Consider the following 22,500-nt stretch of genomic DNA (forward strand, 5'->3'; position numbering starts at 1 on the left):
GGAATAGCAGACACGAAAGTCATTTCCTCCTCTCTCCTAATTACTTATCTCCTTTCTCCAAAAATAAACTCATGTTTCACAGAACGTCTTGCACCCTAGCCTCTGCACAACTGGCTCCTCTCTGTAAGGTGGCATTTTGATCAGAGATATTTAGAAAGAAAAAACTCCAATTATCTGTGCTGACGGTCTTTACAGAGCTATTGACCTCAACCTCCTTGTATCTCAGCAATTTAATTTAACCCGAGCTACGTGCTACGCGCTAATTAGATAGCATTTCAAAGAAAACTCACACCGGGAGCGCAGAGGGAAAAGAAAAAGGGGCTAGACGGAAAGCGAAAGAGAGAGATTAAAAAAATAACGATAGACACATGCATGGAGCTCTAATGGCTGAGGGGTCAAACTTGTTGGTGCATTTTAAATGGATTAAAATGCATGACGGCTAAACCAAGAGCTAGCTAACAGGAGTGAGAGGAGAGGAGAGGACAAGACAGAACAGGACATGAGCAGCTTCCTCCCACTGTGGTATTTTACATTTCAAGCATGTACGGTTCTTGCATGTTCAGATAACTGTGTCCTAGATGACCGTCACACCAGCCTACCCTAAGATCACTTAGGACAGGTCACAGCAGAGAACATAGTCTGGACTCTCTGGCTTAAGCTCAAGACAGAGGGAGTAAAAGATCGACGACAGAGGGGACGGGGGACAGAGGAGAGAGGAGAGGAGGAGATGTAAGAGGGCCCAGGAGAACAGGCCTGACGCTCCCTGTCCTGATCAATTACTTACGGACGCCGTGGCAACAGGCCCCAACTCCAATTAGCTGTTTCATTTCAGAGCTAATGTGACTGTGGGGAGACACTGCACTGCAGCAATATTGGCTCCCCAATAAATAACAGCCATCGGTGTGTGTGTGTGTGTGTGCGTGTGTGTAAGTCTGTGTGGGTGTGTTATGTGTGTGTGTGGGTGTGTGTGTGTTTATGTCCTGTAATGCTGTTTTTCAGACTTGTCCATTAATAAAACTCTGCCTGTACTACCACTTAACAAAGAAGCATGTTTCTCAGTGCCAAATGTAGCACCTGAGCCTCTTAGGCTGCCCCTCACCAAGCTAAAGAGAGAAGACCAAGAACAATGTGTGTGTGTGTGTGTAAGCTTCTGAGAAAAAGAATATCCCCAGGCAAAATGTGTGCGATGATAATTTGGACATGTGGTAAATGTTTGGTCTAAGGGTGTTTTTTTGTTCCTTAGTGTGTGTACATGTTTATGGTGTGCAGGTTTGATCTGTACCTATGTGAGGATGACTATTTAATGTGTGAGAGTGTGTGTCAGTGTATGTAGGTGTTTATTGCAGGGATTAAAGCTTCTTAGCCCTTTCAGCATATCCCTTGTGTCACTAATGACACACACAGTGTCACTAATGACACACACACTCCCAATGTCTCCCACTTTGGGCGTGTCTATTAGTTCACCAGTTGGTTTAATGCAGTGTGTGTGTGTGTGTGTGTGCCCAGATGACAGCCATGCTGAGTCAAAGTGAGAGCGATGCTTTACATGAGGAACATAAACAGCTGTTTCTGACACTCCTTGACAAGAGGTGTCAGAGCAGAAACAGCTTCTTTACCTAATTAAAGCGTGCATATTTCTCTCCCTCCCTCCCTCTCTCTCTCTCTCTTTCTCTCTCTCTCTCTCTCTCTCTCTCTCTCTCTCTCTCTCTCTCTCTCTCTCTCTCTCTCTCTCTCTCTCTCTCTCTCTCTCTCTTTCTCTCTCTCTCTCTCTCTCTCTCTCTCTCTCTCTCTCTCTCTCTCTCTCTCTCTCTCTCACTCTCTCTCTCTCTCTCTCTCTCTCTCTCTCTCTCTCTCTGTCGTTCTCTGTCTTTGTCCCCCTCTCTCTCGTTACAAAAGTTTATCTCTCCGTTTTTTTCTTCTTTCTCTTAGTCTTTCTCTTGTCCCTACTGTTCTCCACACCTCCTTCTTCTCTCTGCGTCCCAGCTGATTATCCCTGATGACTTGCGTTGTTTAATTGAGCTTCCTTGTTTTATTTGACAAGGTGTACCTTGGATGTTACTTTGTTTGTTCATATTCAAGTGTGTCTGTGTGTGTGTGTGCCTGCATGCCTTAGCATACGTTTTCACAGTTTCTCCTCAACAAGCATCATTGTCTGTTTCAGCCGCTGAGTCAGTCTGTGCTGTGGAGCAGGTCTCGAGAGAGAGAGCAGGAAGGGTGGAGAGATGTCTCTGTCCTGTCCTCTCAGTCTGTCTTCAGCAGGGTACAGAGTCGAGGAACATGGCTTCCGCTGCTACTAACAAGACCATTAGTACTAATGTGTTGTTCTGGCATTTGCCATTACGCCTCGGTTTCTCTTTTTGTCTTTCTCTCTCTCTTTCTCTCTCTCTCTTTCTCTCTCTCTCTTTCTCTCTCTTTTCCTATCTTTCTCTGTCTCACCAGCTTGTTACCTGTCCAAACAGTCAGTTATATCATTTCCGTAGCGTGCATTTACAGAAAAAGCTATTTATTACGGCGCAGCGACAACCTCGGTCGAAGCCCAAATGCTAATATCAAACAGAATCATCCCACGTTTCCTGTCACTTATTAGTACGTCAGTGGAACTCTGGAACATTTGAAGGATGAAACACACTGCGCCCGTCATCATGGTGAAGCCAGTCTTGTGTGGACGATGAAGATCTAACGAGTCTGTGGTGTCCGATCAGAGTGTGTGTGTGTTCCCTGGCAGGGGGTCCAGCTTAGTGTGAGGGGGCCAGGCTGAGTCTCAGAGGATCCTGGTTGCTCTTTCATGTCAGCATATTAGTTGTCCCCTGCCAGGACCGGCTCATTAGCTAGGGAAGTTCAGCTCATAGACAGGGCTTCATTGATTCCGGTCTCCACCTTTGGTTCAGCACTTTCCGCTCTCTGCCTCCTCTTTTGTCTCTCTTGTCTTCCGACTCTCTTCGGATCTTTGGTGTGTGTGTGCACCTCTGTGTGTGGCATGTGCAGACACGCCGTGCTTGTGTATGTGCATGCGTGTGTGTGTATATTGGTGTGTTGGTTTGAATTGGTCTGCGTGGTGTGTGTTGGTTTGAATTGGTCTGTGTGTGTGTGTGTGTGTGATGAGAGCTTTCATTCAGAAAGGTGATGGATGGTCTGTGGCTGGAGCTGCTCTAATAGGGATCTTCTATTGATTAACATTTACTGATCCGGTGCCTCTGTCCAGTCACACTCGTCCCTTACTGACAAAGCCACACTGCAATCATTCAATGGAACTAACTCTCTCTCTCTCTTTATCTTTCTCTCTCTCCATCTCTCTCTTATTTTCTCTTTTGCACCTCTCTCTCTCTCTCTCTCTCTTCTCTCTCTCTCTCTCTCTCTCTCTCTGTCTCTCTCTCTCTCTCTCTCTCTCTCTCTCTCTCTCTCTCCCTCTCACATTGTGCCCCTAAGCTCACACACACACACACACACACACACACAGACATACACAGTACTGCTCCACCCATCTATCGTGGTATCCGCCACTTCAGTGACAGTGCCCAGAATGTGTGTGTGTTATTAAGAGCTGCTTATCTATCGATGAAACCCACCCCATCAGATAGCAATGCTATTATACTAGTGAAATGTGATTCTACGCCTGGGTGGATATCAGTCACCCAGTCTTCTCCTGATTCTTTGTGATCCCTGGAAAATCCTTTATTCTGTTGTATTACCTCCGTCCGTCACTCCCCAAACACTTTAGACATGAAAAAGGAAAAGCTCTTTGAATGGAGAGCAGGATTTCTGTAAGTTGAAAATAAACCTCTGGAAGCAAGTGAACAATTTGTGCCCAGAGACAGAGGAAGACAGAGAGAGAGAGAGAGAGAGAGAGAGAGAGAGAGAGGGGGGGGGGGGGGGGAGAGAGAGAGAGAGAGAGAGACAGAGAGAGAGAGAGAGAGAGAGAGAGAGAGAGAGAGAGAGAGAGAGAGAGAGAGAGAGAGAGAGAGAGAGAGAGAGAGAGAGAGAGAGAGAGAAATAGAGGGAGAGGGAGCATTTGAAATGGTAGAGAGAGTGTGTGTATGTGTGTGTATGTGCTTGGGGGCGCATGCCTGTGTGTGTGTAAGTGTGTGTAAGTGTGTAAGTGTGTGTGAGATGCCCTTGCCCTGGTTGTTCCAGTGGACTAACAGTGGGGGGATGGGGGGTGGGGGGTTGTGTGAGTGTGTCATTGGCTTTCTGCCAACCCTTCCAACACACACACACACACACACACAAACGCACACACACACATCCACAGTGTTTCTCCTCCACACCCCCCCTGGGCTGGTTCTCTGAGCAGTGTACAGGTGTTTATGTGGGTCAGCCTGAGCGGCTGAGACGGGTGTTCCCTCTCTTTATTTTACCCAGCCTGATGGGGTGAGGGGGACGCGGGGCCTCCTGTGCTCTGGGGGGCGCTGCCAGTGTACCCTTGGAGCTGTGAACTGGTGGGGGAGACAGGAGTGGTTGGTTACACATGCCTGCGTTTACAGGATGAATTCATTACAGCGCTATCAAGGTGAAACAACTACATCTGCCTCAACAACAGCGCCTCATGCCTGGAATTGTTCACAGGATGCCAGGAACATTGAGTGAAAGGAGACTATAAGAAAGCAAACCAGATCATTCGGCAGATGCAGTGATCTGATGAGCTTGACTTGTTTATGTTCAGGATGTCCCCTCACAGTGGCCTTTCCTGGGTCTAATCACACACACTCACACACACACACACACACTCGCATGCCTGACATTCACACACACATACAAAACGTGTACACACACACTTAACAGACACATACACACACGTGATTGAGACAAATGCCTGACACACAAACTCACACACAGACACACACATATGCTTGACACACACCCACACACACATAGCTTCAGGGAGATCTGGGAGGACATGTCTAAAGACTAAAATCCTTTACAGTCTCAGTATTTAACCAACACATTTCACCAGCGATGCTCTCCCTTTGATCTACACACTGATCAATGCAGAGATCACAGGGTTTTGAAAGTAACTGTGTGCGTGTGAGTCCAGCATGTGTGTGTGTGTGTGTGTGTGTCCCTAGCGTGTTAATGTGTGTAAGGGTGTGTCCACTGTGAGTGTGTGTGTGTGTGTGTCTGCTGGTGGAGTTGGTATCCTAATAAGTCATATAACCCTTGATATGTAAAATCTAGGTTTTCCTAGAGGACTCTATACTCTTCAGCAGTCAGTCCTCATGGAACTCAACAAATTGAAAAATGAATTTCAAATTTCCCCGGTGACATCCATGACAACCTCTCCAATGCAACCCTCAGCAGAAACATTTGTGAAACGTTTCTGTATACAGATAATCAGTTATGTCGCTACATATGAATGGAGATAATGACCGTGTCTTTTAGGTAATTTACTGCCTGTCTGGGGGATACACATACACAATCACACACACACGCAGGGGTGCACTCACTTTACATTCCCATAATCTTCCTCTCTTTTTCTCTCTGTCTCGGTCTCTCTCACTCCCTTTTTGACACACAGATTAGATCTCTGCTACCGCTCTCTGTCTCTCTATTTCTCCTTCTCAATTTCTCTCTCACTCTGTCTCTCTCTCTCTCACACACACACACACACACACACACACACACACACACAAACACACATGCACACACACAAACACACACAACCACCCTTAGTATCCACTGTAACTCTTCAAACATAGTCAGTCCTGGCAGTCCGGTTGACTGATGCTGGATGGAGATGATGTGTTTATTTAAGCACTTAGAAGAAGTCAATAATCTGTTAATGTCGCACAGCAGAGAAGGTGTCCTCCAGACCTCCTGTTTGAAGAGTGGCAGAGAGAACTCTCTGCCAGGGGAGATAAGACCAGCTCACACCAGACCTCCTGGTCTGGCTGTCTGGCTGTCTTTGTGGCTGGCTGGTTGTATGTCTGACTGGCAAACTGTCCGTCTGCCTGGTTGGATGTTTGTCTGGCTGTCTACCTGTCTGTCTGCCTGTCAGTCTGTCTGACTGCAAGCTGGAAAGTGAATTCAGTGTTTGACACAACAGACAAAACCACTGTAGCGTACTGATGCAGTGAGTGTTCCTCCCTTATCACGCTTCATGTGATGTGAGGGATGTCATAGGAGACCTCAGAAGGTACTTCCTCTGCACTGTGAGACACACTCTAACCAACCACATTCTAAATAAAAGGAACAGCATGTTTGGTCCTATCAACAGACAAACCACCAGTGTTTTAGTGGAATATACGTAGCTATACTGCAGATGTTGCTTGGAACAGAAGTGATCATGTGACCCGAGGGCTCATTAAAAAGTTAAGTTCCTAAGAAGAGGTGGGTTATGGGAGTTGTAGTTGTGACCGGCTGAATTCCAGGCTCGTTATCTGGTATTGTGTCATTAGGCGAGCTCCTCTCTGGAGCTCATCAGAGACCAGTTTCCATCAGCTACGCCTGGGAGAGAGGCCAGAGGGCACCCCAGCCTAGCATCATACTCATAATTGCCATGGAAATGTGTGTGTATGCATTTATGGGTGTGTCCAGTGTGAGTGTGTGCGTTTGCGGGTGTGTGTGTTTGCGGGTGTGTGCCTGTGTGTTTTTGTCAATGTGTGTGTCTCATTATTGGAGATACCCAGGGAAACAGCCTCTTCGTGTTAGTGTTCCTTACAAATGAGTATTCAGAAGCCACACTACTTCTTACAATTGAAAATCATTAAGATTATACGTGTGCAATTAAAATACAAATGCAGTTACTAACTTGTATCAAGGAAATAAGGTTCGGTTTTACAAGTGTTAAATTGTAATGGAAAAAATAAATAAAATAATACACAGAGAGGGAAATTGAGTAATTAGTATTCATTAATTGCTTTGGAAAGACATTAGAAAATGACAACTGTCTGGCAAAACATTATTTTCGAAGATTCCCTGGCTAATGTCAGAAATAAAATAAAAAACCTGTTCTCCTGGAGGTGTTGTGAGCATGTGTGTGACTGGTTGTGCTTGACTGGTATTTGGAGGTTAATCATTAGTGCGTTGAGCCTTCATACTGCAGTATGAAGTGCTCTGCATGCTTACTGATTGGTGCTCGTCAGCATCATTCAGAACCGAGGTTGGAGTGTTCACAAAAGTCATCCCCAGCCTTTACTGATGCTGTATGGAGTAGTTTTCACGCCACAGTAACCTAAGGCTGTGTAATTACCTGCAAATTTCTAACATTCACTTTCTATTTGTTTAGCAAATGATGGAAAACAGCTGCGTTTACGCACGCATGCATGCACGCACGTGCACACACAAACACACACAAACACACACTGAACAGTACCTTTCACTTTGGGAGGGGGACGAATCATCACTTGCTCACTCTTCAGTGTGTCGAAACATCACTTATGGAGAGTTTACCAAATTTGTGTGTGCTTGTACAGTATGTGTGCATTAGTGTGTGTGTGTGTGTGCACAGCATGCATTCGCTGACGTGTCTGTGGTGTTGTACTGCACAGTATTTGACAGGAGCCGTCTCACAGCCGGTGGTAGATGCCATCAGAGGCATACTGAGGCCCTAAGTGAAACATTTCAACGTACTCAGCAGAAGTAGCTGTCATTCTGTCCCAGTCAGCAGTATCCCGTCTCACATCAACCATGCCCGTCCCTCTTTATCACACAATCAGCTGCTCCTGTTTGTCTGTGTGGTGGAAGGAGAGAGTATATGTCACCTCAGCCTCTAGGCTACACCCAGAAGCAGCCCGCCTGGGCTCATCCAGCCTTCGGCATGTCCAGCACCATTATTCTCCAGCTTAATGATCCACAGAGGGACCTGACTGCTACGGATGGAGCAAAGCAGGTGAAACATCAGTGGTCCATCTCCTTCCAGTAGAGTCCATCTCCTTCCAGTAGAGTCCATCTCCTTCTAGTAGAGTCCATCTCCTTCCAGTAGAGTCCATCTCCTTCCAGTAGAGTCCATCTTCTTCCAGTAGAGTCCATCTCCTACCATGCCCCAGTGTGTGCCTTCATCTCAGCTCTGTCTCACTCAGAGTCCCGTCCCCGCCTCTCTGACCTCGGCATCTGAAATGGGATCGAGATCCAAGCTCACAGCTAAGCTCACAGCCATGCTGGAACACACATGAATTATATAGATATATAATATATTATATACGTATATATGTGCTTATATGCGTATGTGTGTGTGTGTGTGTGTGTGTCTGTGTGTGTGTGTGTGTGTGTGTGTCAACCAGATTGGATGTAGATGATGCGTTAGGCAGTGTGTGGGAGTCTGACCATCTGGAGTGTTGGAATTCAGATCCTGCTCATTACTACATCTGACCATTGGAGAAGTGATGGAAATATGAGAAACATGTTTACAGTAAATGGTTCCCATTACTATTTTACATATCACAAGTGATTATCTAAACACCTAATAACATGTATTTATCTATTTATCTATCTATCCATCTATCCATTCACTGTCTCCTGCTCTCCCCTGCTCTCTCCTGCTCTCTCCTGCTCTCTCATGATCTCTCATGATCTCTCACCCCAGCAACCTCTTCCTTAGCCTCTAATTGGCCCAGCCTGCTTACTGCGACACTATAACTGTCTACAGCACAGTTGTTTGCGACTGTGTGTGTGTGAGTGTGTGTGTGTGTGTGTGTGTAGATGTATGTGTGTGTGTGTGTGCACGTTGCCCTGACAGTCAGATTACTTAAAGGAGTCTTTAGAGTCATGTTGTCCCTGACTCTGACATGCTCTTCCCTGCAGTCACCTCTCTGATGTGACCAGAACACACACTCACTCACTTACCCAATCACTCACACACTCACACACAAACTCACACACACACTTGAACACAGACCGTACAATTTGACTTTGCATTACAAAGACAGAACATTGTTTCCAGCAATGACTGCTCCTCCTGCTTCAAAGCTTGTTCAGGCTGCCTTTAGAGACAGTGCCTTCACATCATCATCTTGCCACCTTGCTGAATGATTAGTTTGCCTCTCCTAAACATGGTAAACATTGTGCCTTTGACTCTGTGCCTGGTCTCTACCCCCCCTGCTGAGGGTAAATAAGGGCCCAGGCATTGCTGCCTGAGCCCTCTCACCCCCTGCCTCCCTGCTCTCCCTTGTCCCCAATCATTACTACAATCAACATTCAGGCACCTGAGGATTACTCCCAGTCAGTCTTCCTCTTCCTGTGGTGAGCTTCTGCATTAATCAACAGGCAATTTGTTTAGATGGCTATTTTTCCTCCCTGGTGCTGGCTTGTAGCTGAGCTCAGGCACTAGCTTGTCCTGTCAGGGAGGCCTGAGTGCTCAAAGGTGTGCAGCGGTAAACAATGTAATGCCTGAGTACGTGTGTGTGTATATGTGTGCGGATGTGTGTGTGCGTGCGTGTGTAAAACAGAGAGAGTGAGAGACAACCTTGTGTACTCATTGAATGGAAATGTTAAAATGCAGCCGGGAATAAAACCATTAAACCACTATTTAGCACTTAAAGAACTAAAGACCTACTTTGATTCTAACTTTTACTGTTCAGAACAGCACCACTTAAACCTGGCCTGAATGTACACAACCCCCCTCCACACACACACACACAAACACATCTTGAACTGACAACAAATGTGTTTCTGTTTTGCACGGGTATTGCAAATCCATGCTCCCAACACAAGTTCTTCTCCTGTCTGGCCCCCCAATGGTGGAATCATTTCCCCACCTCCATCAGAGATACTGTCTGTCTCTCAACCTTCAAGAAAAGGCTAAAGACGCACTTGTTCCGGGAATACAACGGTACTTAAGAAAGATTTGTTGGATCCAATGTTAGTTTATTTCCCAGGAACACAATGACACTTATTGAGGGACTTGTTGCATTTGTTGGTTAGTTGTAACTGATTTACGTAACTACTTGTACTCGCTGTGAATTATATTATTGTTGCTTGCTTTCCTCAAGGTACACTCTAGCACTTTCGAGGATCATGTTGTTTAATTGTAATATGTTTACTGTAACTACATACTTTTCTGGTTCTACCCATTGGCACTTATTTGCTTTTCACAATGTATGCTTCATGTTTTGGCTACCCGCAATGTTTTTGGGGCTATCTCGTTGTTTATGATCATTGACCTATGCACTTTTTGTAAAGCTCTTTCTTCGAAGTCGCTTTTGGTGGCTGCTTCCTTTCTATCTTACAACTTTGATGAACTTTCTCACCCGTTCTCTTATGGAGGGCTTGTTTGTTTGGCTTGTGATCTCGTTTGCGCTCTAGTTTTTCTGCCTTCAGTCTTCCAGCTGGGTTTTGTCTCAACACGCACGTACTGGAGCGAGTATACATCATGTTTGAATGTGTTCCGACACGTCTTCACAGGGCTGATTTCCCAGGGGGCAGAGCGTTTGGCATGTTTGCATTTAGTTCCTGTTTTCAAGGGAGATCAAACGATGCTCTCCCGTGATGCACAGAACTCTGCGGTCGCCAGGGAGACGATGACCCATCTCATTCAGCTAAAGCGGGTGAAAAATACACACACACGCACTCACACGCTTACACACACAAAAAGTCTCTGAAAGCAAGACAGGATGCAAACCTACGGATGATAAAATGTAGGCCATATCATTTGTTCTGCATATGCGTTTATGTGTGTGTGTGTTCATGTGTGTGTTTCTGTGTGTCCCTATAACCTAGTGTTATGTAAAGAGAAAGGTAATCTTGAAAGGCTACATAGTAAGGTCCCACGAGGTGACTCCATGGTAAATGCTATCGTATCAGCAGTCCATGCCAGTCAAGCACTCATGCTTTGGTACACCCTTCCTGACATCAATTCCAGGCTAGCCAATCTAAGGGGTGTAGTGTCAATCCACAAAGTGTGAGAGGTGAGGCACTGACATGAAAAAAACTACGGGATCTCATCCCTCCTTCTCTCACCTCGGTCCCCCTCTACTCTCTATCAGGCAGTCAGCTGAAACGTGTTTCCTGTCTTCCCCCTCTCGTCTTCAATCCTCTCCCCTACTTCTCTCTCTCGTTCCCTCTCTCTCTTTTACTCTCTCCTATTTATTCCCCCTTTCTTCCCCTCTCTCTGTCTAGCTCTCTTCCCTCCTCTCGCACCTCTCGCACCTCTCTCTCTGTCTCTCTCTCTCTCTCTCCCTCTCTCTCTCATTCCTCCTGACAGGTACATGGAGGCTCAGGGTAGGTGACCTGTATCTGGGTATCATTTGTTTTGGGTTGAAGCATGTGTGGAGGCACATTTTCTGTCCTTCCTATCTATTTGTGTGTCGGAACGTCTGGGGTTCCCCGGCAAGCTAGGCAGGGGCCAGCTACTCAGGTGGAGCGAGGGAGAGATGTGCTCCAAGCTGTCAGTTTGATTGGACGCTGGGATTGACTGATCACTGGTCCGGAATCACGGTTAATACACAGCAGAGCTCATCTCAGGACAACTTCAACCTTAACATGCATGAGAGACAAGAGACACTGTGTGTGTGTGTGTGTGTGTGTATGTGTGTGTGTATGTATGTGTGTGTGCGCGTGCATGTGTGTACATTTGTGTGCGAGTGTGTCTTTAAGTGTGTGTCCTCTTCAGCTGTGCGACAGTCTTACCGTCTAGCTGTCACTTTTTCCTCTCTTTTCAACTTAATTCTCTCCATCTCCCTCACTCCTTTGTCTTATCTCAATCTTCCCTCCTTCCCTATGTCTTCCTGTCAATCTCTCTGTCAACCTCCCTTTGCCCCTCATCCTCCCTCCTTCCCCTTTTCTCTCTTCATCTTCCCCTACCGAGGTAAAACCCTTTTCTCCTCGCTCCACTGCTCATTAGGGTTTTTCTTCCTGTGGATCTGTTTTATTCCTCCTTCCCCTTGCTTCTCTGTCACCACTCTAATTTGAAGTGCAACAGTTTCCCTCTGGCGTGAAAATATTGCATCATTCATCATGTGTCTCTAATTCATCTAAAACACCACCTCTGCACCACTTAAGCTGGGACGGGATATTGCCCAGAGTGGATGACTACTCAGGGAGCCATTTCCATTTGAGGAATGAGTTTAGGACATCTGCACCAACACAGCAATAAATGCATGAAATGTCTGGCATACAATTTCACATCCAGCTCATCCCCTGTTGCCCCACCCTGCCTGTAATTCTCTCTTTGTGACTCTATGGTTAATAATATCTGTACCCTAAAACACACACACACACACACACACACATGCAAACACACACATGCACACACACACTATCGCCTTGTGTGTGTCTGTATTGAGTGTGTTGGTGGATATCCCATCTCATTTCCAGGGTTTGAGTGTGGGGGCCATTTTGCGGCTGGGTGCCCAAAGTGAATCTGTTTGTTGCGGTGGGTGGCCAGGGGTATAGTCACCAAATTGAACTGGCTGTTGATTAGATGGCCACTTATTGATAAGCCCAGTCTGGAATTTCATCCCCTGGACAGGCGTTCTCTGTGTGACTGAGCGTGTGTGTGTCCTGTGTATGAATGGACTGGAGTGGGGACTGGAGTGATGAGGGTCAGATGTGGGTTCAGTCCAGACACCAGTTTTCCTCACAGCCTGTTACTGAGAGAGATCAAATATAACATGAGAAGTTTGATGAGTTTGGGGATGCTACGTAGTACTGATTTTCCAAGTAAGTCTCCTTTCGTCCATGGATTCTCCACATGCACCAGACCAGCATGTTGTTCAGCATGGAGAGAAACAACTACCAGGAAGGAAGTGACTGGGGAGCAGCAGCCAATAGGAAGGAGGTGACTGGGGAGCATCAGCCAATAGGAAGGAGGTGACTGGGGAGCAGCAGCCATTAGGACGGAAGTGACTGGGCAGCAGCAGCCAATAGGACGGAAGTGACTGGGCAGCAGCAGCCAATAGTGAGGCGGAATCCCTGAAGAATCACCACCCAGGCCATTCATCACCTTCCCACCACCATTACTGGAAAGCTAGAATGGAGGATCATGTCATAAAGCAGTGATCCAGGTGTGGCTGAGGAGACTTGACGTGTTTGTGTGTGTGTGTGTCTCAAAGCAAGGCACAACCATGACTGAACAGCAGTTTTTCCAGATGCCTCAGCATTTCATTGACTCAGAACTAGCACTGTGTGTCTGCAGCAATAATGGAGTAATAACTGTATCGACTAGCCTGTAGCCAGCATGTGTAATCTAATAGAGCAGTGTGTTAGCTACATACAGCAGGCTGTTTGGCTTGCTGCTTTTTATTAGTTGAGGAGATTGGTTTACACTCAGTATTATTGACGTGTCCATGACCACCTACTCTTATTGGTGGGATCACTCATGTTTACTATGAACATGTTTGTGTGTGAGTGTGTGTGTCTTTTGGTATTTGAAAGAGACCTAACCTTGTATTTATGATTCATGGAGTGCTGTCAGACCATGGTTATTTACATTTGGAGGTGAAATGGTTAATGTTAGTTAGGCAACGATACTGAGTGGTCGAGGTTGGGAATGGGAATATATACTGAAGGGTGAAGTTAACCTTTGGAAACAAGGGAGAAATGTGCCCAGAAGTTGGAATTACGCAAAGATTTAAACAAACCCAACGTCGCAAAGAATCTTCTGGAGGTTCTGTGGTTGTGCCGTTTTTATGTGAATACAGGTGACCTGCTTCTACAGGCTTCCATGCATGTGTAACTTTAAATAGAGCGCTTCCCTCAATGTTTTTGTCTCCTATGTTATCCTCTGTGACCAGACCAAGCATGTGTGGGATTCTTCTAATGAAGTCTGGTTATGGTGTGACAGGCCCAGTGTGTGTAGGAGTGTGTCAGTGGTAGAACATGGTTATTTCTAGATCTTTCCACAGCAACAGCCAGCACCTACGCAGGACAGAGACGAGCACTCACACATACTCTCATACACCGAGCCCTGAACACAAGAACACGAGGGAAGAAATAAGGTGCCCGATGCATCTGTGCAAAATGACCCAAGATTGTGAATCCTTTAAATGAACGTGTGAATGTTAATCCATATATAGAACATACGCACAAAGTACAGTGCACCAATTTGAATGCCGCTTTCCTGTCTCTCTCTTTCTTGCTTTCTTTTTCACAGACACACACACACACACACACACACACAAGAGTCTGGAGACTGGATAGTTGACATGAATGAAGGTGAATATCTGAGCCAGTAAAAAGGACATGGAGATAGTTCAATATTCTCCTGAATGGATTGAGAAATATCAGCTATCTCTGGCCTCCAGCCTAGACAAAGACCAGGACTGCAGTGGACACACTCTCTCCTCTCACACACACATTCACACACACACACACACATAAAGTAAATGAGCAGACACAGAAACACTTGCAAAGGTTTGTAAGGTAAATGTGAAGGTAACAATGGGGCACTTTCTTTTGTGTTGAAGCATCGATCTCCGAAATGCATTGTTCTTTAATTGCCCCTTCACATCACTTTTAACTTCACATCTCTTTTACTTTCCCCCTCTCCCCTCTCCCCTCTCCCCATCCATCTCTCTCTCTCTCTCTCTCTCTCTCTCTCTCTCTCTCTCTCTCTCTCTCTCTCTCTCTCTCTCTCTCTCTCTCTCTCTCTCTCTCTCTCTCTCTCTCTCTCTCTCTCTCTTGTTTCACATGAGTGCATCACGTGATGTCCCCGACATGAACACTTGTAATTAATCGCCCACGCTCTCTGTCCTCACAGCTGATTGGAAGGTGCTCTGTGATGCGATGATGACCACCCACGCTGTTCCCGTCAGTCTTGGTCGACGCCCCTCCGCCACACGCTCCACCAGGCACCGCCCACCTGAAACACACAGCCAATTAAATACAGCTTAGGCTGGCGGCTGGCTGACAGGTTAGGCGCTCAGACACACGCGTGTGCACACACACACACACACACTCACACACCTGCACCGGTGACGTGACACACAGGCAAGAGTCACGGGGGAGTTACACTCTGGGTTTATCACCATGACTTATACACTCACGTCACATTCCTCCCCCCAGTGACCCAGACGTACATCACCATGGAATGCTGCCCACACACGTCACCACCCACAGTAATGTGTCCATCACACTCACACACACCCACTAACAGAAACACACACCCACACAGACACCCACACACACTGACACTCTTGATGCATGGATTCAGAGAAGATATTGAATTCAGGCATTGGCATTGAACTGCTTTGAGGATAGGATTGAGTGATTCAGTCAAGCGGTGACATTTTTGTCTCAGTCCAAATGAAGGACATTTGTGTTCATTAGGGGAGGAAGTGTTGTAGCTCCTGGCCTTTCTGCTTTGCTTTGCAGTAGAACGAGTCTGAAAGAGAAGGAGCTTTTAGAGGAGAATAAGGGTTTAGCCTGGAGGAGCCTTCAGTTCCAGCTCTCAGTACTTCACCTTTAAAGAAAAAAACTATTTCACTCCCACTGTCATCCATACCCATGTTGTAATGGCCAGTCATTTAAGGGAAATTAACATTTTGACACCCTCCTTGGTCCAGGGGAAATGCAGAAAGGGGAGGGTAAGAGGAGGTTGAGAGGAGGTGGATGTTGGAGAGGAGATGGGAAAATGGGTCAAATTAGCATTTAATTCAGATGAGAGCAAGTCTTGGTTGGAGTCCCAGTTCAAGGGTTAAGTGTGATTTAGTTAAACTGTTCGTAGAAGTCATATCCACCTCACCCCAGAATTCTAATGAAAGTCTTGCCGTTGAGACAAATGAATGTAACTGTGGAAGTCTCACAGAAATGACATAAACTAAGACCGATTCAGAAGTTTGTAGGCTACGTCATAGATATGTGCGCATCTCCACCTTTTGAGTTTGAAGATTATGTGTGTGCGCATGTGTGTGTGTGTGTGTGTGCGTGCGTGTGTGTGTTAGTGTGTGTGTGTGTTATTGGATGGGGGGTGATGAAGAGAGACAGGGAGAGGCACACAGATAACACAGACAGAGAGAGAGAGAGAGAGAGAGAGAGAGAGAGAGAGAGAGAGAGAGAGAGAGAGAGAGAGAGAGAGGAGAGAGAGGGAGAGAGGGTGTAACTGGTGTCTCCGGTGCAGGCTGATGTGAGGAGATGTCAGGTGGATATGACTGGGTTGTTCCCTCTGGACAGAATTACCAGCTGAGAGGAGACACGGTTCTCTGTTCTCCTGCCTCTCAGCCTCCCTCTGTACGGACGTGCACTTTTTACCTCCTCTCTTTCCTCTCCTCTCGCTCCTCTCTTTCTGCTTCCTCTTTCCTCATATCCCTGTCCATCTAACACACACTCCTGTCTCCCCCTGTTCCTGCAGGGCTATGTGGATTAGCGGTTAAAGCTAATGAAATGTAATTATGGTCTGTGTCGATTAGAATCGATCGCCCCGGTCTGCAGATGGCTCCTGAGAGACGCGCCCAGATAGGCCGCCATATAGACCACCGCTGCCGTGGCGACGGCCCCTGCAAGATTTTATTTCCTGTCTGGTTGCCCCGAGCGATGCAAGATAGCATTGACACGGATGTGTGGAGTGGAGTCAGACCTGTCGGAATGCTTTCAGGGGCGCTCTCGCTGGGGGAATGAGGTGCCTTATCAAACCAGGGGGATTAGGCAGAGTGTCTGGGCGACCGGCATCCCTGCATCTGACAACAAGGAGGGGTGGGAGGTGAGGGGGTCTCATATGTGTGTGTGTGTGTCTGTGTGTGCGGGTGTAGGCGTGTGTCTGGTGCGTGTCTATGGAGGTGCGTGTGTGTGTAGAGGTGTGTGGGTGTATGTGGGTGTGTGTGTATTTAAACACACACACACACACATTACAAGTGTTTGTATGTCAACAGCAGTTCAAGTTAGCATGTTATGGAGTCAAGTTACACCATCACACACACAGACACACAGACAGACACACATACACAAACCACATCGAAGGGTTGGCGGGGCGGCAGGTGTGTAGGCATGGAAGAGGGAGAGAAGGAGAGAGGAAGGATCGATAGAGCAGTGAAAGAGTGCTGTAAACCATGAAAGGAGACAAAAGCCTCCTGTTTCACAAAGAGGATCAGACTTACACTGTTAGCACTGTTAGCCCTCGGTGGAATGACACACACACACACACACCCACACACACTCACGCACACACAAAGATCTTACTGTCCATGAACATACACCTATGTTACGTACGATGGTTCAGGTAACAGTGTTCGACGTCAGAAGTACTAAACTATGAAATGGGTCAAAGGTTTAATGAGAACACAAACAATGCAGAGGGGTCTTAAGGACGGATTATGTACATTTCTTTGACAGTCAAAAGCATCAACCACTCCTGGGGTCATAATGGCAATTTATTTTACCTTTAGAGCACACCATATCAAATTCACTGCAAGGAGAACATTTTCTTCAAATGCTATGTCTCTGAAGACTCTTCTGTGATTAGTTTTCTTCAAATTAGTTTGTTTATCTTAAATGTCCTTGTCTGCTGTCTTTCCGATTTTAAAGGCTCAAGACATCCTGTCTGTATTGGTTACTTTCTGTGTGTGTGTGTGTGTGTGTGTGTGTGTGTGCTTCGTGTCATGCCTCATTCTGTGAGTGTGATGTTAATTTGGGAGGACTTCCTGAGTGTCATTCAAGTGTTCTGAACACGCTGACATCTCCATCCGGTCTTGCTGGTCAAATACACCGGCACACATGCACAAACACGTACACACGAACACATGCGCACATACCCATGCACACACAAACAATTGCCCGGCAGTCCTATTTCACGTAATAATCAGTTCTTTGGCAGGAGGCACACAGTGTACGTCTCTGTAAACACAGAGAGAGCACAAGATAAATGGGCATGCTAATTCCCTTCATGAAACTCGGATGCAAGCAGTCATTTCAAAGCTTAACGGGTAATATTATAAACAAATATCCCTCCACACTGCAGTATGCAAGCATAAAGACATAGCTATTAATAAGTATGCAAATATCCGACTATTTTTAGTTGTTTCACATGACTTCTAAAAAGTGTAAATCAGCTTTTGTATTCACTATATCTGAGCAGCAGAAAGTGAGTCAAAGTGGAGAACGTTTGAGAATGTTTGAAATTCTTGAGGATGCTTTTTTTTCTCAATTTGATGATGGATTTGACATTTTCTATTGCCAGAGAAACGACACAGAAGCACACAATGAACACACACAGAGACGCACACAGACACGCACACACATCCCCTACCTCCAGTCCACTTCCCCTTAGGTCCGTTGGTCTGTGCTCTAAGACAGAAACAATGTTTCATCCAAGAGGCTGGAGAGCTCAGCTCAGCTGGGGGAGAAAGGAGAGCTGGGATGGGAGGTGATGGGAGGTGATGGGAGGTGATGGGAGGGATGGGAGGTGATGGGAGGTGATGGGAGGGATGGGAGGTGATGGGAGGTGATGGGAGGTGATGGGAGGGATGGGAGGTGATGGGAGGTGATGGGAGGGATGGGAGGTGATGGGAGGTGATGGGAGGTGATGGGAGGTGATGGGAGGGATGGGAGGTGATGGGAGGTGATGGGAGGTGATGGGAGGGATGGGAGGTGATGGGAAGTGATGGGAGGTGATGGGAGGTGATGGGAGGGATGGGAGGTGATGGGAGGTGATGGGAGGTGATGGGAGGGATGGGAGGTGATGGGAGGTGATGGGAGGGATGGGAGGTGATGGGAGGTGATGGGAGGTGATGGGAGGTGATGGGAGGGATGGGAGGTGATGGGAGGTGATGGGAGGTGATGGGAGGGATGGGAGGTGATGGGAAGTGATGGGAGGTGATGGGAGGTGATGGGAGGGATGGGAGGTGATGGGAGGTGATAGGAGGTGATGGGAGGTGATGGGAGGTGATGGGAGGGATGGGAGATGATGGGAGGGGATGGGTGGTGATGGGAGGGGATGGGTGGGGATGGGAGGGGACGGGAGGTGATGGGAGGTGATGGGAGGGGATGGGAGGTGATGGGAGGTGATGGGAGGGATGGGAAGGATGGGAAGGATGGGAGGTGATGAGAGTGGATGGGAGGTGATGGGAGGTGATGGGAGGGGATGGGAAGGGATGGGAGGTGATGGGAGGTGATGGGAGGGGATGGGAGGTGATGGGAGGTGATGGGAGGTGATGGGAGGGGATGGGAGGTGATGGGAGGTGATGGGAGGTGATGGGAGGGATGAGAGGAAGGGAACGGAGGCAGAGAAGTGAAGAAAAGGGTTGAGAAGGATAAAAGGATAGGAGGGAGAGTAGAGAGGGGTGTGAGGAGAGAAAGATTCATGGGATTGTGAAGAAAATGAGAGGGAAGAGAGGATGGAGGGAAGAAAGATGTGGGGAGGACGAAGGAAAAGGAAAGGAGGAAAGAAAGAGCAGAACAGGAGGAAGAGAGGAATGAGAGGCGTCCAGGGCTAAAAGCTCTCCAATTAGGACAGGCTCCCGTCTGCCCTGCCGTCACCATGGCAACTGTCAGGTAGATTTTCTGGTGGCGCATGGTGGAAGTTTGAGTGTTTGGTCTGTGATAGCACTCTTTCTTTCTTTCTCTTTCATTTGTTTCTCAGTTGCATGTTTGTCTTTTTTCTCCCACCATCTGTTATTTTCTCACTTCTTTGTTTTCTCACTTTGCATCTCTCCATTCAGGTTTTTTCAATCGCTTTCTCTCTTCGCCACCTCCTCTCCCTCTATCTCTCGCTCTCTCTCCTGTTGCCCTGAGGGTGCTGAGATTCCTGGAGAGACAGGAATGGCATTTAGAAAAGTCTCTGTCCTATCCCCACATCTCCACCAGGGCTGGAGAAAATCAATGTCAGTAATTAGATCTGTGTATTACTGTTGTTTTTTGTGTGTGTTTGTGCATCTGTGTGTGCGTGTGTGTGAGTGTGTGCCGTAATCTATATTTAATGCTAGCGAGCAAAGCTTTTGAGAGCGCCACAGCTGGCCTGTTTGGTAATTAATGACATTTTCCCCTTTAATTACCACTCACCAGTGGAAGCCTGCTCTCTCCTCCCTTAATCCCCCCTTTTTGTGCGTATTCATTTCTTTTCATCCCCCTGTTCTCAGTTCTCCCTCTCTTAATTGTTCCTGTCGTACATCTACTTTCTTCTCTGTCATCTCAAATGGGCTCCATTTGTCTTTTCTTGTTTTCCCCAAATCTTCTCTTTTTTTCTTTCTTTCTATCTTTCTTTCACTCTTTCTCTCTGCCATCCTATCTCTCTTGTTTTCTTTCTCACTACTTTCTCTGTCTTTCTGTCTCCCACTGTCTCTCTCTACCCTGAGGATTTGGCAGAGCAGTTCAGATCTCAGATCTGGTGTTTCTCTCCCCTGGGAAGGAGAGCTCAGTCTCCATCTGCCTCCATCCCTCCATCCCTCCATCCCTCCATCCCTCCATCCCTCCATCCCTCCATCCCTTCACCCTCTTCTCTCCCCAGGAGCACGGTCCGTCACCACCTGTCAGATCCTCGCTCCCTCCTTCCCTTTATCTCTCTCTGTATCGCTCCCTCTCCCTTTCTCTCAGTATTGACAACACATCGTTTTAAGAATACAGAATACAGTCCTGAAGACAAGAGTAGACAGCCAGTGGTTGAGGGGTTGCCAACCCCTCCACACTTCTCCTCCCTCAGGCTTCTAGTCTCATAGTCCTGGTCCTGGTCCTAGTCTTGTCTGGGTGTGAAGACCAGGTTGTTATGTAAGAGATGCAAACTGAGAGGTGGAGCAGGTGCGGTTTCTAAAACCCTGCAGTTCAACTTCAGAATTGCGTTTCCGATGAGAAGAACTTGCCGTGCCAAAAGAACATGTATTATTCCCTTCAAGTCGGCCTCACCTCAACGACAAAGTGCCCGTTGCTAAGATACATAAGAAAGGAGTCAGGAGCTACAGTTCCTATAGACTATTCTAAGATGACTACGGTAGAAAAGTTCATGCCATTACGTGATGTATCATTTGGCTCAGCTGTTTTTTGTATGCAGAAATGGATTGAATATAATTTGCTTTCCAACTGCTGTTGCAGAAGGTTGGGGTGAGGTGACATTGAGTAGGAGAAGGGGTACATTCACTTCCCTACATGCTCACGGCTACAGTACAGACATGTGCATTTTATTAGCTGCAATTATTTTCCGTGGGGAGGATTTCACTGAGGAAGAAAACAAATGCTCTGAGGAAAAGAGTGAGCAGGTATTTGCGTTATGTAATGATGATCGTTGCTGAAGATAAAAAAAAATTATGAGTGGTTTCAGAAGTACTGGAGTGTGAGGACAGGCATGCTGAGCACTTTCATCTGCTCTGTCGCCATCTTCCTCTCTCTATTTTTCTTCTCCTTTTTTTTTTTCTTGCTGTGTTTGTGTTGCGTGTACAGTACCAAGCCAGCTAGCCCTAAGAGACCAGTGATGGAGTGTTTGACGAGACATGCTGTATTGGACGAGCCTTACTTCAAGCTCCCTGCTAAATCAACCCCTCTCAACCCTCAGGAAAACAGCACTCTGGTGACTGAGCAGCTTCAGTGTCCAAGAAGGATATGTGTCTGTGTATGGGTGTGTGTGTCTGGGTGTGTGTGTGTGTGTGCCTCAGCTCATCCGTGTCTCTTTTCTGGAGGCAGTTCCATTGCCAGTAGTGTGTCTCTAAGCTGTGGTAAATGTTGTGGGATGTGGGCTGTCTGAGCATGGTAGCGGCACTGTCTGTTCCTCCCGGGTTATTTACGCTCTCTGTCTGAGAATATCCCCTCATATCCCTCAGCAACAGATGACATGCCACATCCCTCTCAAGCTTTTGTCACCTGCTAAATCCCATCCCTACCCTTTCGGCGGGCCAGAGAGCCGTAACTCATTCCTATGAAGCTCTGTTTGAGTGTGTGTGTGTCCGTGTGTGTGTGTGTAAACAGGCCTCGGACTCCAATCAATTCCGCCCGCTATGAATATCAGTAAATCAAACCCTGTGCAGATCCCACCAGTTTCCTCGATGGCGATCTAGCTAAGACCCATGTGAATGCTACCATGAATCGTTCGGTACTGCAAGAGAAAGAAGGAGAGAGAGAAGGAGAGAGAGAAGAGAGAAGAGTGTGTGGAAGAGAGAGAGAGAGATAGAGAGAGAGAGAGAGAGAGAGAGAGAGAGAGAGAGAGAGAGAGAGAGAGAGAGAGAGAGAGAGAGAGAGAGAGAGGGAGGGAGGAGGGAGAAAGACAGGAAAGGAAAGGAGTGTGCGATGGAGAGAGAGAGAGAGAAAGAGAGACAGACAGAGACAGAGAAAGAGGGAGAGTTGCAGAGGCGGGCCAACAGGTCCGTGCAGCAGGGATTAGTGGGTAAAGTGGATTAGGGAGAGGGATTGTGATATTCCGCCCAGGCTCCTGAGCAGGTCTTTAGAAAGGAGAGGAACATCTGCTGCAGCTTAGTGAGGGAAGCAAGGCCGCTGAACACCCCAGAAACCTGAATGGAGAAGACGCACATGAAACAGGGGAAAGATTTAAAACAACTCACCAGCGACGATTAAGGCGCTCCGTCTCATTATAACCTCTCACACAGAGCTGCAGGGTGGCTCTGTGTGTGAGTGTGTATACCTGTGTGTGTGCGCATGTGTATGTGTGAGCCTGCCTGACTGTCTTCTTGATTTAACATGTTCGGCATTTCTAGATGAACC

The 22,500-nt window shown here is 47.1% G+C and overlaps 1 protein-coding gene across 2 annotated transcripts in view; it reads left to right on the forward strand.

The window, feature by feature from the left end:
- The window catches only part of atp5f1c (ATP synthase F1 subunit gamma), a 165,184-nt gene extending 149,811 nt beyond the window's left edge, over positions 1 to 15,373 (forward strand). For both annotated transcript variants that reach the window (XM_062483117.1, XM_062483119.1), the window contains one exon: positions 15,361 to 15,373. The gene's annotated coding sequence lies outside the window, so the exon portion shown is untranslated. The remainder of the gene's footprint in view (positions 1 to 15,360) is intronic.
- Positions 15,374 to 22,500: the final 7,127 nt, after the last annotated feature.

The sequence above is a fragment of the Osmerus eperlanus genome, chromosome 17, assembly GCF_963692335.1.
Source record: "Osmerus eperlanus chromosome 17, fOsmEpe2.1, whole genome shotgun sequence".
NCBI classification, from domain to species: domain Eukaryota; kingdom Metazoa; phylum Chordata; class Actinopteri; order Osmeriformes; family Osmeridae; genus Osmerus; species Osmerus eperlanus.